Source organism: Protopterus annectens, chromosome 9.part0, assembly GCF_019279795.1.
Source record: "Protopterus annectens isolate FY-2018-M chromosome 9.part0, PAN1.0, whole genome shotgun sequence".
In the NCBI taxonomy this organism is placed as follows: Eukaryota; Metazoa; Chordata; order Ceratodontiformes; family Protopteridae; genus Protopterus; species Protopterus annectens.
Window position 1 is genome coordinate 597,634,556 of NC_056743.1, and position 17,996 is coordinate 597,652,551.

At 44.4% G+C, this 17,996-nt stretch overlaps 1 protein-coding gene across 1 annotated transcript in view; it reads left to right on the top strand.

The window, feature by feature from the left end:
- Positions 1-17,996, top strand: part of CDCA2 (cell division cycle associated 2) — a 1,716,206-nt gene that overhangs the window by 416,297 nt on the left and 1,281,913 nt on the right. The gene's annotated exons all lie outside the window — the stretch shown is intronic.

Genomic DNA, 17,996 nt, shown 5'->3' on the forward strand with positions numbered 1-17,996 from the left:
CCAGGACCAAAAGGAGCCAGAGCCACTTAGGAACCCACTTCGTACAGACAGAACAGGGCCCTTGACTGATTTTGCAAAGTTTATACATCTGCTACCCTTGCCATGAGGGCCCTAAATTGTCAATTTCATATGATTAAGTACCAACACACTATACTAGAATAGTTTAAAAGATCTGAAGTTGTCTACATTTGATCTTCAACCTGTGGGTCTTGAATCTGTACTCTGATCTGACTCAGCTGCATACTCCAGCCTTGGAGCTGAAAGTTGAGCTCCTCCTGTCTTACTCATAATGCCCCACTCTCCCTCCATCCTTCAGATCTTGTTTGCCACTCGCTTGAGCAGCTGTGGAGTCCGTCGCTAAGCTCCCTCCAGTGTATCCAGTAGTTTTTTTGGCACTTCAAGTGTTTGTTTTTGATATTGTCTCTGTTTTCCTGTTCTAAATGGATTCCTGTTAGCTGGTAGTTTAGAGGGCTGGTAGCTTAGGTCTGGTCTACTTCATTCTTCCTTTCTTTCTTTCCCTTGTTATGGCTGATTCTAAGCCAGCAGGCTTTGGAAAATGCACAGTGTGGGCATAAGCTTCCTCCCACCGATGGCCACACTCTGAGTAATCTGCTTAGGGGTGGTCCATCTAGGTATCTCCTGTTCTATATGTGCGGGCTTTAACCAGTGTGTGCTGATAGGATGAATAAGTTAATCCTCAGGGGGTCTTATCCTTTCCTCCACTCCCACTATGGAATCCACTTCTGGGGCTTAAACCCCCACCAACAAAGTGGCCAAGAAGGGTTAAGATAGTCAAGCGGAAGCTGTCTCCTGACAAAGCTTTTGCTCCCTCTGAAGAACTGCTGGTGAAAGTCCTCCCTTCTGCTTCAGCCTCTACTTGGCTCCCATCCCCTCGCTTCTCCCTGGAGTCTGCAGGTCCCTTACCAAAGTTCCTTATTCTGCCGTCACCCAAGTTCCACTCCAGGCTTAAGTTGACAGCCTCTTCTGCTGTGTCTTCCCATAACCTCTGTGTTTGAGGTGGACTGGCTCATGAGGAAATTTCTGATGGTGCAGATTCAGATTGGGAGGGTTACTTGCTCTGGCTTCCCCTCGAGCCGGCGGTTCTCTACCACTTTTCCTGCCTTTCTCTCCTTTTCCAATCTGCCCATTGGTGTCAGAGCCCTCAGGTCTGAGGATCCCGAGTTTCGAGAGGACACCGGCAGGTACTTGAACTTTAATGAAGACTGTCATCTTGAGCAGTTTAGTTCCAGTGTCCATACCCAAGTGCCTGAATAAGATTCTTAACCAGTCTGATAGGCTGCACTGGACTGTGTCCCGTTCAGTGCTATGGTGGTGCCAGCTGCCACAGAGAGAGCTGGCCACAGGAGCGCTCTTCGGTTCACCAGACAAGGGAGTCTAGGGAGGTGGTCCCATTTGGTAAGCAAGTCTGTTCTTCAGTGACCTTTTTCCCTGCTCACGCTTAATTACTTGGCACATGTAGTCAGGCTTCAGAGAAACTTTGTGAAGGAAAGCAGAGTCCATCCTGGGGTCCATATCTGAAGTGGACAGTAAGGTATTCTCCAGAATGGGCACCCTTTGCACTATTTCCAACACATCTTTGAGATTACTCTCGTATGTTGTAGAGGGTACCTCAAGGACATCTTGTTTGGCCGTTGCCATTAGGTGTCACTCCAGGATGATGAATTCTCAGCAATCTTCAAGATGTCCTTTATCAGTGTGCCCTTTGGGGCATCCCTTTTTGGCCTTATCTTTAGGGACACACTCCCAGTGCGTGGAGGAAAGAAAGACCCTGTTTGCTGTCGAAATACACATTACCCCACAACGGCCCTTTTCAAGCAGCCAGTGTGGTGGTAAAATTTTATGGTCCTTGAAGTCTCTGGGGTGGGGGCTTTCTAGGACTCTCAGGGAAACTTTTCCTTCAGAGGCAGACGGGGACATGAGTCCAATGGCAGGCACAGCCCCAGTGGTACAGGGGTTCGGAGAAATCAAAGGTCCTGATATTTGTTCTCAGACCAGCCCTTTCAGCAGCCTTGAAGGGCTGTCAGACTGCTCTACTCTGGTGGCAGTCAGGTGACATCTCTCCCTTCACCCAGCAGCCTGGAAATCTATAACTTCCGATCATTGGGTGATAAAGATACTATCCAGAGGTTACACCATTCCATTCTTCTAATCCCCAAAACCATTCAAAAACCTCCCAGATGTACTACCTCCTCAAAGGGAGGTGGCAGCTCCAGAAATTGCAAAGCTGCTGGAAAAAAGTCATTCAACCCGTCCCCAAAGACCATTTTGGATCTGGCATCTATTACAGATTTTTTAGTACCAAAGAAAACGGGGGACCTCAGCCCAATTCTGGATCTCACCTCTCTAACAAGTCAGTTGCCTAAACAAAATTCTGAATGGTCACAATTCAGTCCTTCCTGCAGAAGGATGATTGGATGTGCTCTGTAGACTTCAGGACGTGTATTACCACATCAAGATGGGCAAGTGCTCCAGAAGGTGGTTCTGCTTCAACTGGGACCCAATTGCTTTCAATTCAGAGTGCTCCCATTTGAACTCGCCACAGCCCACAGGGTGTTTACCAAAGTGATGGCAGTAGTTGCAGCTCACCTGAGACTGTTCAGATTCTGCGTGTTTCCTTATCTGGACGATTGGCTGCTCTCTGCCCTTCCAAGCCTCAACTCCTACAAACCAGGGGTTCTTCACCTTGCTGCGATCTTGGACATAAACATAAATCTATCCAAATTGGCTCAAGTTCTGGTCATCAATTTTATAAGAGTTCACCTGGACACAATTCAGTGTTTGACCTTTCTAACCCCAGACAGAGTTCAGTCTCTTCAGTTGCATGCCAGGCAGATTCTCACTGATTATCCTCCCCTCACTTTTCTTGTACTTGGAGTGTTGGGGTAGATGGCAGTGAACATCTCTGCTTCCTGTGGCACGCCTTCATATGAGTGTACTTCATTTGACCTTGGCAGTGCAATGGTCCCTCCACGAGCTGCCCATGGACTTATCCCATCAAACTCTTGCGAGTATGTAAGGAGTCTCTCTGGTGGTGGCATCACTCTCAGGAGCTGTACTCAGGTTGTCCTGTTCTTCTGTCTCCTCCCAAGGCCACAGTGACCACGGACTCCTCCCAGCTGGGGGGGGGGGGGCATTGGCTGGGTCATACAGTCCAAGGCACTAAAGCACTAGAGACCAATTGGTATAAATGTCCTGGAGGTGCAGGCTTTCCGTTTAGCCCTGCAAGCCCTTCATGCCGGCCTTCTCACGGGGGCAGTTGCTATCCAAAAGGACAACATGTCCGTTGTCTGGTACATAAACATCTGGGGGGAAACCAGGTCTTACCCCTTATGTCGAGAAGCCATAAGATTATGGGAGTGGGTGATAGCTTCCAACTGCGTTCTTGCCACAACCCACATTCCGAGGATGTCTTAACATGCTAGCTTATACAAGCTCAGCAGAACCAGTATAATGCCTCACAACTGGTCTTTCAGTCTGTAAGTGGCAACCATGATCTTTCAGAAGTGGTGTCAAACTTGCTGCGATCTTTGCCTTTCCTTCCAATGCCAAGTGCAGTGAGTACTTTACCCTGATCCCCTCCACAGTGGGAGTCTCCAGGAAAGGCTCTGGTCTGTGCTTGACCCCCTCCAGTCTCCTTTTTGCTCATCCTTCTCTTTCCCGATACCCAAATTTATAGGTTCATAGGTGTGTACTAGGCTAATGGCCTTGGAGCCTTTACAAGCCTAGCCCATAGGATTACCTTGGCTTTCTGCCACCTGCCCTTAGCTCCCAGTGCCTCTGTTGTGTAGAGCCACTGGAGTGATCCCAGGGGTAAATTTTCTATTTCCCATCCACTCATCAAGATTTCTCTTGGAGGGCCAGTGAGGTACTCTATTTGACATGTATGAGAAGTCTTTTCCATAGCATGGGCAGTCTCTGGGTTATGAACCTGTCCCTCCAGCTTGTTCTGTTGATTGTGAAAATGAGGTTGATGTCTCTGTTTGGTGCGGAGGGATTGGGTTTTCTTTAGATGTAGCATTTCTTATAGAGCTGGGTCAGACATGGCTTCGTAAGTCAAGCAGAGATCGCCTCTAAGTAGCCGATATGAGACAGAGAATAGTTGTAGTTTTTTGAGTCTGTCCCTATAGGACACGTATTTAAGGCCTAGGATCTTCTTTGTGAGGTAGTTTTTGCGGCCTCTTCAGTTGTTGCAGGTCGCTAGTGAGGTACATGCCAAATGAGGCATTGTACTCCGATTGAACTAATGAGGGAAGAGTAGAGGGAGACAATGATCTCTCTCTTCTTCGATGCAAAACTCTTAGTAATGTGATGTGCCACATAGGACTTTCTGACCACAGTGGCAATGTGGTGGCTAAAAGAGAGGTTGCTGTGAATCCTGTGTTCCCAGATCTCTTAAAACGCCTTCTGTGTTCAGTGGACTACCATCTATGTGGTAATTCATGGGAACTGGGTTTTTCCCAAAGGAAATGACACATTTTTTGGCATTGAGCTTAAGGCCGTGATTCTGACACCAGTAGTTGGTCTCAGTGAGGCCTTCCTGTAGGATGTCAACATCACTTAGGGAGTTAATAGCTCCCAACTTGCAGTGTTTGCGAACTGTCAGTCTATTCTTGTTGACCTGGACTTCAGAGAAGTAGATAACAAACAAGAGAGCTTTCTACAGAAAGCTCAGAGGTTGAAGTGCAAAGTTCTCATCATTTTTCCATTCTGGCCTCGAAGTTTAGTTTCCCTTCCTGTGGTCTCACCTTGTGTGCCCACCCTGGACTCTTGATCCCATTCATCTTCTGTCCCACCTTTTGGTGGACGTATACCCAGACATCCTCATCCTGAAGCTAACCACTTGGCTATTCCATTTCCTATGATGGCCTGAACCCTTGGGCTGCCCTCCCCTGTTGAGAAAATTTTAATTACATCCCACAAAGTCTCCACCAGGAAAATTTAGTGGTGCAAATGGAAACGATTTTGTATTTGTGCTTGACAGCACCAGTTAGACTCTTTCATGGTTCTGGTTCCTGCTGTTTTAGACTTCATAGCTCACATCTTTTATAGCAGAGCTATCTTCTCCATGGTTAAGGTGTAGTTGGCTGTCATCTCTAATTTCCACATTGGAGATGATGCTTCCTCCTTGGCATCCAATAAAATATGTAAGGCCTTTTTGAGGGGCACCTTTCTACTTTGACTTCTGATTTAAGGATCCTGCTCCACTTTAGGACCTTACTTTCATGTTACAAGCTCTGGTTTCTGCTCTCTTTGAACCAGCGGCCACAGTTGATTTGCAATTCTCATCTTGGAAGACAGCCTTTTTAGTGGCCATCACCGCTGCTAAGAGGGTTTCGTAACTTCACGCTTTATCCATAAAACCTCCTTATCTGATTTTCCACAAAGATGGTCACTTTTCGCCCTAATCCCTCCTTTATGCCAATGGTTGCTTCAGAGGCTAACATTAACCAAGTAAATTTTCTGCTGTTTTTTTTTTCCCCAGTTTCCAAAACAGCGGAGAATACAAACTTTATCTACTTGGTGTTCACACAATTGCTTTTTTACTTGGATAGGACAAAGTCTTTCAGAAAAACATACCTGCTTTTTGTCTACTTTGCTACTGCCAGTCAGTGTAGACCTATCACAAAAGTGACCTCAGCTAACTGGATCTGAGTATTCTTACCATAATGTTCCATCTGAGTTGTTGATTCATTCATCTTCAAACTTTCCCAACCTCCTTCCCCCCTTTCCCAGATCATGGGAGGATCTGTCAGAAATTACTCTGGTCCTTGCATCTCTCGTGTCACCCATTCCCTGAGGTGTTCTGTGGATGGTGTGGATAACTTTTTTTTTTTTACTGTTGTGTTGGTGCTGTTTGTGTTTTTGTTTCTGGCAGAAAACATTATCTGAGGGATTGAGGGGGAGTAGGGCATTATGAGTGGGAGAGGAGCTCAGCTTTCAGTTCCAAGGCTTGAGTATATGGCTGAGTTGGATCCTAATACATATTAGAGACCTGCAGGTTGAAGTCAAATGACATAACTCAGATGGAACGTTATGGTAACAACATAAATTTTGTTTCCACCCTTGATGCAAAAACCTTGCAAAAGAATTCACAGTCCTCTCATTCCAGTGCTCAAATAGCTAAGCTTTCCCTCAATTTTGGCCATGATTCCATGGAAGCATCTTGCAGAGAAGCTACTATCTGTTAGAATTATTATTTGGCTCCAAGAACAAACTCTTCTGGAACATGTGAAATGTAGGCTGTGGTATGCCTCCGACAAGGAGGTTATATTCTGGCCCAAGGCAGAAGTCCTTTAAAAGATGGAGGATAAGACTAAGTCAGTACAGCCAGTAAATGATTTCCTTTGGGTACAGCCAACCAGGTTCAGCAGACATATACAGCCAGACATTTGTCCTTTCCCATTCAACCTAGGAGTAAGCAGAGGAAACGTCAGAGAGAGAGAGGCCGCTCAGACAGAGGTAACATTCACAAAGGGGCAGGCAATGGGCCTCAGACACCTGTGCAAGCGAGTTGTAGACCCCAGTCCCCATCCAGAGACCAACAATGACTCAACTGCTCCTCCCATACCCCCACCACAAAGCTAAGAGGAAGAGAGAATTTTTTTTAAAACGTACATGGAACCCTCATCACCTCAGACAGATGGGTTCTAGACATGATTGCAAATGGCTACAGACTCTTTCAAAGAGCAGTTAAAATACTCAGGTTATCCAGATGTCTCCAAAAATAAAAATAAAAAAACAGAGGCTGTGGCTCAAATCTAGATACTGTGTTCGCAGGGAGCAGTAGAACCAGTTCCCACTGCCTAGCAGGGAAAAGGATTCTATTACAGGCTCTTCCTGGTCCCCAGAAAAGAAGGCTGTTGGCACCCCATTTTGGATCTGTCCAACCTCAGTTCCTATTGGTGCCAAAGGTCAAAATGTTAACCCTCCAAAAACTGCTGTCCATGATGCCCTCATGGTCTCTCTAGACCTAAAAGATGCTTAGCTGCACATCCCTATTCAGGAGTCTCAGATTATTTCTTTGCTTCAGGGAAGGATCCAGTTACTAGCAATTTTCTGCACTACCCTTTGGCTTATCTACAGCACCAAGTGTTCACACAGTGTCTAGCACCAGCAATAGCTTTCTGCAGGGCCATGGGGATAAATATCTATCCTTACCTGGACTGCCTTGTATAGGCCACAGATCGGGCTAAGTTCCTCAAGAACTTCAAATTCACCCAGGACCTCCTTTCCTCACTGGGGTTCGCAGTGAACCTAGAAAAATCCCACAGTTAAACAAAAAAGATTATCTTCTTGGGGTCAGTTCTGCATTTTTCTTTCCAAAAGGCTTTTCTTCCAGAAAGTCTGCTTCTTGACAGATTTCTTCCACAGGATCCATTTGAGAGATTGCAACTCAGCAAGGGAATTTCTTCAAGCCCTAGGATGTGGTCTCCTACAATCCTCATGGTAATTCTCCTGCAATCCTCATGGTTCCCCTTACTAGACAACACATGAGGAAGCTTCAGTGGTACTTGAAGAACATCTGGTGCCAGAGCTCACTTTCCCTAGAGACCAAGATCCCCCTTATCCCCTGCCTCAAAACAGAATTTGCATGGTGGGTGCAAGCTTGCTCCCATAATTGGGCCCCCCCTTCAAAATATCCCTTCAGGTTCAAACCCTAACCACAGATGCCGTGGAGACAGCGTGGAGGTTCACTTCCAGAACCTCCAAACCCAGTGGAAGTGGGATTCTGGATCCAAGGACAGACTCATCAACTGGAATGATCTCATGGCAGTATTAAAGGGCCCATTAGCCTTCAAGGAAAAATGGACCTCAGGTAGCCTATTAAGACAGCCAATACCACAGATGTGAAGTTGTTCAATCTCGCCGTTCATTCCTTACTGAAGGGTTCTGAGCAGATCCGTCTGCTCCGATATGGCCAGTTGCAAAGCTCGATGTCTTCAAATGGCTTGAGGCCAAATCCCTATTCCATGAGGCACCTGGAATTACCCATGATCTAGTTTGCCACTGCAATAGAGCGGAGGTTCTGGATTAGCTTGGGCCAGTAAAATTGTTTTCTACTTATTTCTTACTTACATTTACATAGTTTAAATAGCTTAGGTATTTTATTAAAGCTCTTACAACTTTTATACTGTTACTGTACTGTACTTTAGTCCCTTCCCTTAGTCTGTTTAAAAAATGTTTTCTAGTTGGCCTCTTGTTTTAGGCCTAGTTTAAAATCTTTGCTAGTCACTAGTGTTTGCTTAGTCAGTGACCTTTGTCACTATTTTGCTACAAACTTTAGTGTGTAGTTTGTGTTGTGTATTTAGCCTTCAGTTTAGGAATGGCTTATATTTATAATTACTGTTAAGAGTTTTATTATTAACAGTAATTTTTTCTGACTGGATATTTAGACAGGATATTTTATCTTGGCAGCAATCTCCTTTTTTCTATATAGCCTGCTATTATTGTGTGTTTAAAAAGTTGTGTTGACACTAAAGCCTTTTTCTCACATTTATATTTACATTGCATTTCGGCATGTGTGTGTGTTTTAGCCTGATATTTTTTAAGGCTTTTGGTAGCCGATTACTGTAGAATTATTTTGAGACAGTAATTAAAGTTTTCCAGTGGCTGACCAAGACAAGCATCCCAAGTCTGGGTTTAAGAAGTGCCCAAAGTGTGGCCAAAAGATGTTTTAGACAGCCACGTGAATTGTGTATATTGTCTAGGATACCTGTATTTGCAAGACAGCTGTGATATTTGTCATTCCTTCTCCTCAAGGGTCCTTCAGGAAAGGAAGAAAAAACTTATTGACAGAGGGTTGTTGAAACCTTTGTTTCAAGAAGCTTTGAGTGACCAAGATGGATCCAGCAAGTCCTCAGTCTTCCAAGACTTTGGACTCTAAGAAATCAAAAAAATCTTTGACTTGGGCTCCACTGCCATCAGAACCAACACCCTTTTCTTTTCGGAGCCGGTCCCCAGTCTTGGAACCAGTGTCCGAAGCTCCAGAGTCCATTACTTCAGTCGGTACCACCTTCGGTGTGCTCCTCTCGGTTCGCTATCAGCCTGTCCGATCTGGATGTGGATCGTGTGGTGCAGAAGCTGATATTGGCACCTGTCTTGGCAAAAATGTTATCTGCTTCGACCCAAATGGCTTAGGAGCTGAAGATCCCTGCACCAGCTCAAACTATTCCTCCTATGTGCCGTGCTGGTCCTTCTCATCCGGAGGAGTCAGACCTGATGATAGTGGAACCCTTGGAGCAAACACCTGCGCCATTCTCTTCGGCTCTGTGCACACTCTATGTTTTCAGTGCTGATCGAGGACTCTAGGGGCCGAATGTCTCTATTTGGGTCTGGGGAGGTTAGTCGGACCAACTTGTTGGTTCCGACTCTCCCTGTCGGATCTTCGGCTCGGATGAGCTCGGCTCCTACCTCTGGTTTGGAGCCCACTGTCCCAGTACCGGGGGTGTCTATGGTATCTTTGGATCAATCAGTAACTTCACATTGGAGCAGAGGTGCTTCCGATGCCATGACAAGGAGAGTCATGCCTTTTAAGATATCCTCAACCTCTGGTCTTCCTTCCTCCTCCCCTAAAGCTCCCGTCTGCTGCTGCCTCTCACATCCTTACCAAGCGTAGAGACCCAGAGCCTCAAGAAGCCCCATTGGGAGGCCCCTGTTCTTCCAAGACCTCACCAGATGTTCTTATTAATGAGGTTCCCAGGAAGAAATTGTGTAAGAGGAAACATCTAGACTCCCATCAGGGGGCTCTAACATCAGATACTGACTTAGATGAGTCAGAAGGGTCCCCCTCTGAGGATGTCATTTGCTGAGCTACTTGAAATTCTTAAGCAGAGGCATGACTGGCAGTCCTAAAGTCCTATTGGGGATGAATCCGTTCTCCTGAAGGCTTTTGGGTCTCTGCCCTTCGATGAGCTGATGCAGCTGGTCTCATGAAGGGCATGGGAGTCTCCGGATACTATGGAGCCTGTCCCTAGGAGGCCTAATAAATTCATTTCTGCCCCTCTTGACAAACCATTTTTAACAAAAGGTGTTCCAGTTGCCATTGTGGTGGCGGCAGCCACCAAAAAGGAAGTGTCTGAGTCTTCCTCATCTATCCATCCTCCTAACAGAGACTTCAGGATTATGGGTAGATATGGGAAGGGCATGTTTAGTTCAGCCACCTTTGCTCTTCATTTGCTCAACTATTTTAACCCCTTTTAACAGGTTACAAAGAGATCTTAAGGAGCTAGGAGATGCTCTTCAGGGTACAGTAGCTGCAGGAGCTTCCAACAAAGTTGCTGCTCAGCTTGCTACCCTCAGTTCTATAGTTAACTCCTCCATGTGCCTCATTTCTTATGCAGCTGATGGAATGAGTAGGGCAGCGGGTACAAGAGTTGCTCTTAGACACTTCTGGGTGTGCTTTTGTTCCTTCGCGGAGCCCTTCAAGTCATCCTTTGTGAACACTTCCTTTGATGGCTCGTCCCTCTTCGGGCCTAAAGTGAAGGAAACCTTAACCAGGTGTGAACTGGACGGAAAGACTGGCGTTGGGGTCTGTTTTTCCACCCCTACTCTACAGGTCTAAGGGGAGGAAAAATGTGGTTTCAAAAAGCCCAAGGAGCCTTTAAGGAGGCACGTGGTGAAGCCCTTTCCAGAGGCAGCGGAGGGGGCAATAATGGAAGACTACACCCTTGTGGCAAAGGGATTCCACAACACCAGGGCAACTGAGATCACTTCTCTGGGAAAGCCCTACCAGTGCTCCTGAGAGGAGGCCTGACTGTCCTGCTCTGGAGGCAGTCTGAGGTCGCTTATCTTTATATCCAGACGCCTGGCTGAAAATAACTAAAGACAACTGGGTACAAAGCATCTTTTCCAGAGGATACTTCATCCCATTCGCCACACCCCCTCCACCTATAAGAAAAATCCTGGACGTTCCACCCAGTTACAGGGAACAGGCAACAATAGAGGTCCAAACGTTGCTAAGAAAGAGTTCTCCAACCAGTCCCAGCAGACCAGACAGGATCCGGAACGTACTCAAGATTCCTTTTGGTTCCAAAAAAGACTGGGGACTGCAGACCCATATTGGACCTCTGCAGACAACCAATACTTAAAGAGAAGTTCCGGATGGTCACGCTTCAGTCTATACTTCCCTTCTTAGGGAAAGACAATTGGATGTGCTCGATAGATCTCAAGGATGCGTACTACCACATAAAAATGGACAGGCCATCCAGGGATCATCTGCGCTTCCGGCTGGGAGCCAATCATTACCAGTTTCAAGCCCTACCCTTTGGTCTCACTACAGCCCCCAGAGTGTTCACCAAATGCATGGCAGTGGTCACGGCTCGTCTGAGGCATCTAGGATTACAGGCATTTCCGTACCTAGATGATTGGCTCCTTACTGCCGCCACCAGGCATCAACTCATTCAGGCCAGGGGAGTCCACTCTGTCTCTCTGCAATCATCTGGGCATTACAATCAACTGCGAAAAATCTGCCTTGTTGCCATCGCAGCATATTATTTTTATCGGGGCAGAGTTGGACACTACCACAATAAGGCATCCAGTAGAAAGAGTCTTCTTCGTCAGCATGTCTGCTTTCTGATATCAAAAGACAGAGCAACCAGCATCAGAAGTTCTGAAATTAGGCATGATGGCAACAACAATTCTAGCTATACCACTAGCTCATATGCACATGCGGATACTACAATGGCTGTTCACTCAATGGTCTTACAAGAGCTTCCCATGTCTCTCACTGTAATCACAAATTCTTGTAAAAAGGACCTTCAGTGGTTGTTGACCTCACTTCATGTCACGATAGGATGGCCTGTTTGTGCTACCCCCTCCAGTGGCCACAGTGACCATGGACTCTTCCTTGATAGGGTGAGGGGGTGGCATTTTCAGGGAAAGACGGCCCAAGGCACCTGGACTGATCAAGAGACACCTCTGCATATCAGTGTCCTGGAGAGGAGAGCAGTACTTCTGGCATTGCAGTACTTTCAGGACTTTATTTCTCTGGGTATGATTGCGATTCAGACATGTCGGTGGTCTGGTATTTGAACAAACCAGAAGGAACCAGGTCTTACTCTGTCGCGAGGCTCGGAGTACGGCAGTGGGCTGTTTCCACCCAGCGCGTTCTGTTGGCAATGCTCATATCTGGGAAATCCTACGTAATAGATAAGCTCAGCAGGACTATCTTGTTGCCCCAGGAGTGGTCCTTCAAAAAAAAAAAAAAAAAAAAAAATAGTGGACAGGATATTCCACAGGTGGAGCCAGCCTTTCTGCAACCTTTTTGCCTGTCACATGAACACGAAATGCAGAAGCTACTTTTCCCTGATTCCCCCTCCTGGAGAAGCCCCAAGAGATTGGCCTTCGGGTCTCCTCTATGAATTTCCACCAATCCTGTTGATACTCAAGGTTCTACAGAAAGTAAAAACCCTGGAAGAACCATCATTCTAATATCCCCTCATTGGTGTCGTCAGATTTGGTTCCCCTTCTTCGACTTCATCTTTTGGAAGATCCTTGGTTTCTGGACCCAGTTCCAGACCTGACGCACTCTGGGGATCTTCATCCCTCTCTGCAGTCCCTGAAGCTGACAGCTGGGCTGCTGAAATTCACATCATAGCCAGGTTCCATAACCTCTCCAATGAGAGAAAACTGATCCTTTTATCTTCTCATAATTATTCTGCTAGGAAGCTACATCTTAGCAAATGGAAAAAAATATTCTATATGGGCATCTAAAAATAATATTGATCCTTACCAAGCCCCTATGGCCTCCATTTTAGAGTTCTTGACTATGATTTTTAACAAAGAAGCTGCAGCAGCAACAGTGTTCAATTGGCTGCTATTTCTAATTTTCATCTTTGATTTGAAGGGTTAAATATCTTGTCTCAAGTTATCCAAAGCTTTTCTCAAAGGGACTTTTCATATTAGACCACCTGTGAAATCTCCCTAGTTTCTGTGGAGTCTAAATTTTATGCTTTCCCTGTTATTTCTTCCGCCATTTGAACCAGCTTCCTCTTGTGACCTCAAATTTTTATGGAAGACCATCTTTCTGGTAGCTATTACTTCTGCCCGCAGTGTGTCAGCCTCAGGCTTAATCCATCAAGCCTCCATATTTGATATTCCATGCTGACAGAAAACCCCTCATTTTTGCCCAAAGTTTGCACTGAAACCAATTTCAACCAGACTGATTTGTCAGTCTTCTTCCCCAACCATTGGAACAATTAAGAGTATATGCTGCACAAACTTGATGTTCACAGATAGCTCAGATTTTATTTGGGTAGAACAAAAGATTTCAGAAAATCATATCAGCTTTCTGTTTCATTGTAGGACTCCAGGAAGGGTAGACCAGTGGCTAAAACAACTGTCTAATTGGTTATCTGATTGTATCACCTTTGCCTATTCGGCTGCCAATACGCCTTTGCAACATAAGATTAAAGCTCACTCAACCAGAGCAGTTTCTACATAATCTGCTTTTTCTGCCAGACTTCCCATTGATAACATTTGTGCACCTTTTAGACCAATAGTTGGCCGTGGGTCAATCACTTATGGATGTGCCAAATATATAGATAGTCTCCTTAAATCATATCTAGAAAGTGAATTTCAAATATGTAAGGATTCGTGGAGCTTTTTGCAAAATATTAGTAAACTTGAGTTCCAGCATAACAGTCGTTTCCTTACAATAGATGTAAAGGATTTATATACAGTCATTCCCCATGTTACTGGAATTGAGTGGATTAGAGAATTTCTGTTGATGAAAAAAGCTGATAGTAATAACATTAACTTAATTGAAATACTTTTGGAAATAGTCTTGACTAATAATTTTATGACATTTGAGGGTAAAGTTTATCTGCAGAAGTCTGGGGTCGCTATGGGTTCCTCTTGTGGTGGAAGTTTTGCTAATACCGTAATGGCATATTGGGAGCATAATCTATTAGCAAGACCCATTATTTCAGAACAATGTCTATTGGTACACTAGGTACCAAGACGACATGTTCTGTATTTAGGTAGGTGATGCTTCCCAAATACCTGTGTTTGTCAATAACATATCTAAAACCACCACTTTTTTGGAGTTTACTTACGCCATAGGGGGGGGGGAGTCAATTAACTTCTCGTTATCTTATTAGTTAAGGATTTTGATAACCTTTGTTACAAAAGCAACATATACAGAAAACCAACATACTTGAATACCTTTCTCCACTTCTCGAGCAATCATCCGTATCATCAGAAAAGAGCAGTCGTGAAAGGCCAGATGGTCAGGGCTGCTCGTATGTTTTCGGAAGATAGAGAATTTAATTTGGAATGTAATTTATTGGAAACTGTTTCTAAATAGAGGTTATTCCCTTCACTTAATAGTGGCTGTTAAAAATTAGGTTACTCAGAAAAGGGCTAACCGGTTTTTTACTCCGTTATTGGCACGTCAAGATACAATGTATATCAGTAACTCTGACGATTTAAGTCCCAGTATTAATGAAGTTAGTGTAAATCAGTTGGGGCCACTGGAGCAAAATGCAGTCTATCAGGTTAGCTTCCTTAATACATATTCATTAGATTATCGTTTTCTTAGGGAAGTCTTATATAAAAATTGGGCCATCATTAAAGGAAATGAAACGCTGGTTAAAGCATTGAGGTGCAAACCGAAAATAACTTATAGGAGAGGGCAAAATCTTAAATCTATTTTAGAAAAGAAAAATAACTCTTGCCATAACAAAATTAAAGGCATGTTTAAATGTGGGTTTTGTCCCCAATGCAAGTATATTAAAATAGGTAACCAATGTGATATTAGTGGGAAAAGATACAAGATAAATTTTAAGTTCAATTGTGAAACTAAAGCTGTTACATATGTCGCATTGTGTAATGAATGCAAAGCATTTTACATAGGCAAGACGGAAAGGAAACTTAAACAGCGGATTTACAAGCATTGTTATGCCATCAGTAAAAAAGACCCTAATAATGCACTAACTAGGCATGTCATAGACCACCCTAGTCACAATTTTAAATTTGCTATTTTGCAATGTAGGACACCAGGTATTAGAGGGGGCCCGTGGCAATTGCAATTGGAGCTTGATGAGTTAAAGTGGCAAATAAGAACAAATGCTCAAACCTTTCCGGGTCTGAATGACAATGTGTCTATTAAATGTATGCTGAAACTATTGTCACTCAGAAGATGATTATTAAGTTATGTTATTATATCTTATATTTCCTTTGTTATTAATAATGGCCATTCTTGTCTATATTGGTTGCTTTTTTCGGGCCAATAGTATGGGCCAAATATTAATATTATTGTGTTGAATTGTTTAGGTTATTTAGTAACGTTTTTATAAAAGATGCTATGACAAGTATAGTTGGAAATTTAATATGGATGTTATTATAACATCCTTATTTATTTATCTTAAGTTTTATGAACTCTTGTTTTAAGTGGATGTTATAGTGAATTTGTTGCTTTAAGTTTTTAATTGGGTAACTAATTCGTATTGCCCAATTTAGTATAAAAGAACCTGCCTACTTTTTGACAACTGTTTTGTCTGATGAAGGCAAGGGTACTTCCTAGCTGAAAGCGCTCACAATAAACAGTTTGTTTTGTAAAATACTTCTGACTGTTGCCGGCTTCTATTGTTTCTGTTTTGTTGTTTTTTACCAGTTTTATTCGCTTGTTTGGAGTGTAGCAGCCACTTGGTTAAAGCCTCATACCTTTATCACTCATTACAAAGTTGACAAGACCTCCAGGGACAGGGCCTCCTTTGGGTCCACTCTCCTGAAAAATATACTTCTGTGAGCCACCCGAGGTTGATGGTTCTGGGACGCTACCCATCAGTAAAGAATGAACGGCGAGATTGAACAACTTCACATAAGTTATGTACTTACCGTAACATTCCATGTGAGTTCATCTCGCCTTCATTCTTGCGTCCCCCCCTCCTTACCCCCTCCTGGGCTGTTAGATGACAGAGATGCTGGATGCATCCTGGTTACTCAATCCTTCTATACCTTTCTCTTGGGAGTGAAAGAATGACCTATGGCATTATACGCAGCAAACAAGATCTGAGGTAATTCTGGGTGCATCATGGGTTAGGGACTTGGCCTCGAGGTATTTGAAGACCTTGAGCTTTGCTATTGGCCGTATCGGAGCTGAGGGATCTGCTTCTTGCCATCAGTAAAGAAGGCAAGATGACCAACTCTCATGGAACGTTATGGTAAGTATATAACTTTTTATTTGATGCATAGACAGGGAGGGACACATTCTAACCCCCTGTGCCATGTAGTAATGTAAATCTGGGAAACTGCTCAGTCTGTGGGTTTGCACCTAATGGCTCAGTACCTTCCAGGAGTTAAAAATGCTCTGGCAGGCCTTAGCAGAAACTTGAATGGACCCTCATAAGAGACATGTGCACCCAAAGATATTCCAGTCCATAATCCAAACATGGGGAATTCCACAGATGGACCTCTCTGCATCCTAAGAGAACGCACACCTGCAAAAATTGTGTACCAGAAGCAAACGGGAGAGGAGACTGCTTGGGAAAAAAAAAGCCTTATCCTTCTCTTGGACATAGCTTTTCATTTATGCATTTCCCCACCATACCCCTTCTTCCTCTGGTTCTGCTCAAGATAAGAGGGCCCAAGAGCAGTTCTTATGGCTCCAGAGTGGCCCAGAGAGCATTGGTACCCCATCTTCCTTGAGCTCACCAAGCAGGGCTCATTGGCTATGCCCTCAGAGTGTAGATCTCCTCACCCAGAATGAGGGAAACATTGTACACTCCAATCTGCAGGCCCTCAACCTTGCAGCACGGATGATCAAACAGACTACAATGGGGTTAGCCTAAGTAATCCAGTGCTAGACTTCAAAAAATCTAGTAGGCTTGGCGCCAAGAATTTCTACTTGATTACATAGAACAAAAATTCTCTTTGGTGCAAAGATCACCGCCTAGATCCCAAATCAGCAGTTTTCCAGCATCCTGGAATATTTGAATGGCCTGCCGAATCGGGTACTCTCATTCCTCATTAAAATTCATGCATCTGTGCCTTTCACCTTCCCCTTTTCTCCCATCTACTCTTAAAGCAATTTATTAGGGCAGTAACCCACATTAGACCACCCAGAAGGAAACCTTCTCCTTGGGACCTTAATTTTGTGCATTAGAAACTGACCTTGCCCCCCTTCAAGCCCAGGAACTTCTGTGGACTTAAAGTTCCTGACATAGAAAACAAGTTTTGTTTCACCTCAGGCAGGAGCATTTTCTGAGTAGCAGGCCCTCATGGCAATGGAACCTTTCCTTATGTTCCACATGTATAGTATCTGTCAGAACCAATCCATTATTTATGCCTAAAGTTGTCACTGCACCTCTCTAAATCAGGCTATACGTCTCCCTGCCTTCTTTCCCAATCCAGAAAAAGGGGAGATAATTCTGCATTCCTTGGATGAACACTGATTGTTAACTTTCCATCTGGCTAAGACAACTGCTTTGAGAAAGACTGAGCTTTTCATTACCTTTGCTTCTTGAAAAGAAGGTATGCCTGCCTTTAAACAAACTATTTCCAAATGGATTTCCTACTACATTTGCTTTGTTATAGCTCACACTGCAAAGTGCCACCAGTAGGGATAAAATCTCTCTTCACTTGGGCAACTGCCACTTCCACTGCCTTTATAAAGGGTGTCCCTACCAAGGAAATCTGAGGTTGCTACCTGGTCTTCGGTGCATACCTTCACCAAGCACTGCCATCTAGCATTCTTCTCCAGGTCTAAAGCAGGCTTTGCCACTGCTATCCTGCAGGGCATCCTCTTTTCACCTTAGACATCTTCCTCCCTCCTTTCAGCTGTAGGAATCTTTCCAGTAGTTAGGTCTGCAACAGTGAAGCACTAAGAACATAGTACAGTTGTGTGCGCTTATCTTGTAGATGCTCATGTGTATTCACTTTTGCAGTCTTCGTTCCCTCTCACAATCCCCTTGGCCTTTTGTGTTTTGATCCTGTTTTGCTGTTCAGCCAAGGGACCCTTCCTTGGCTCCCTTTGT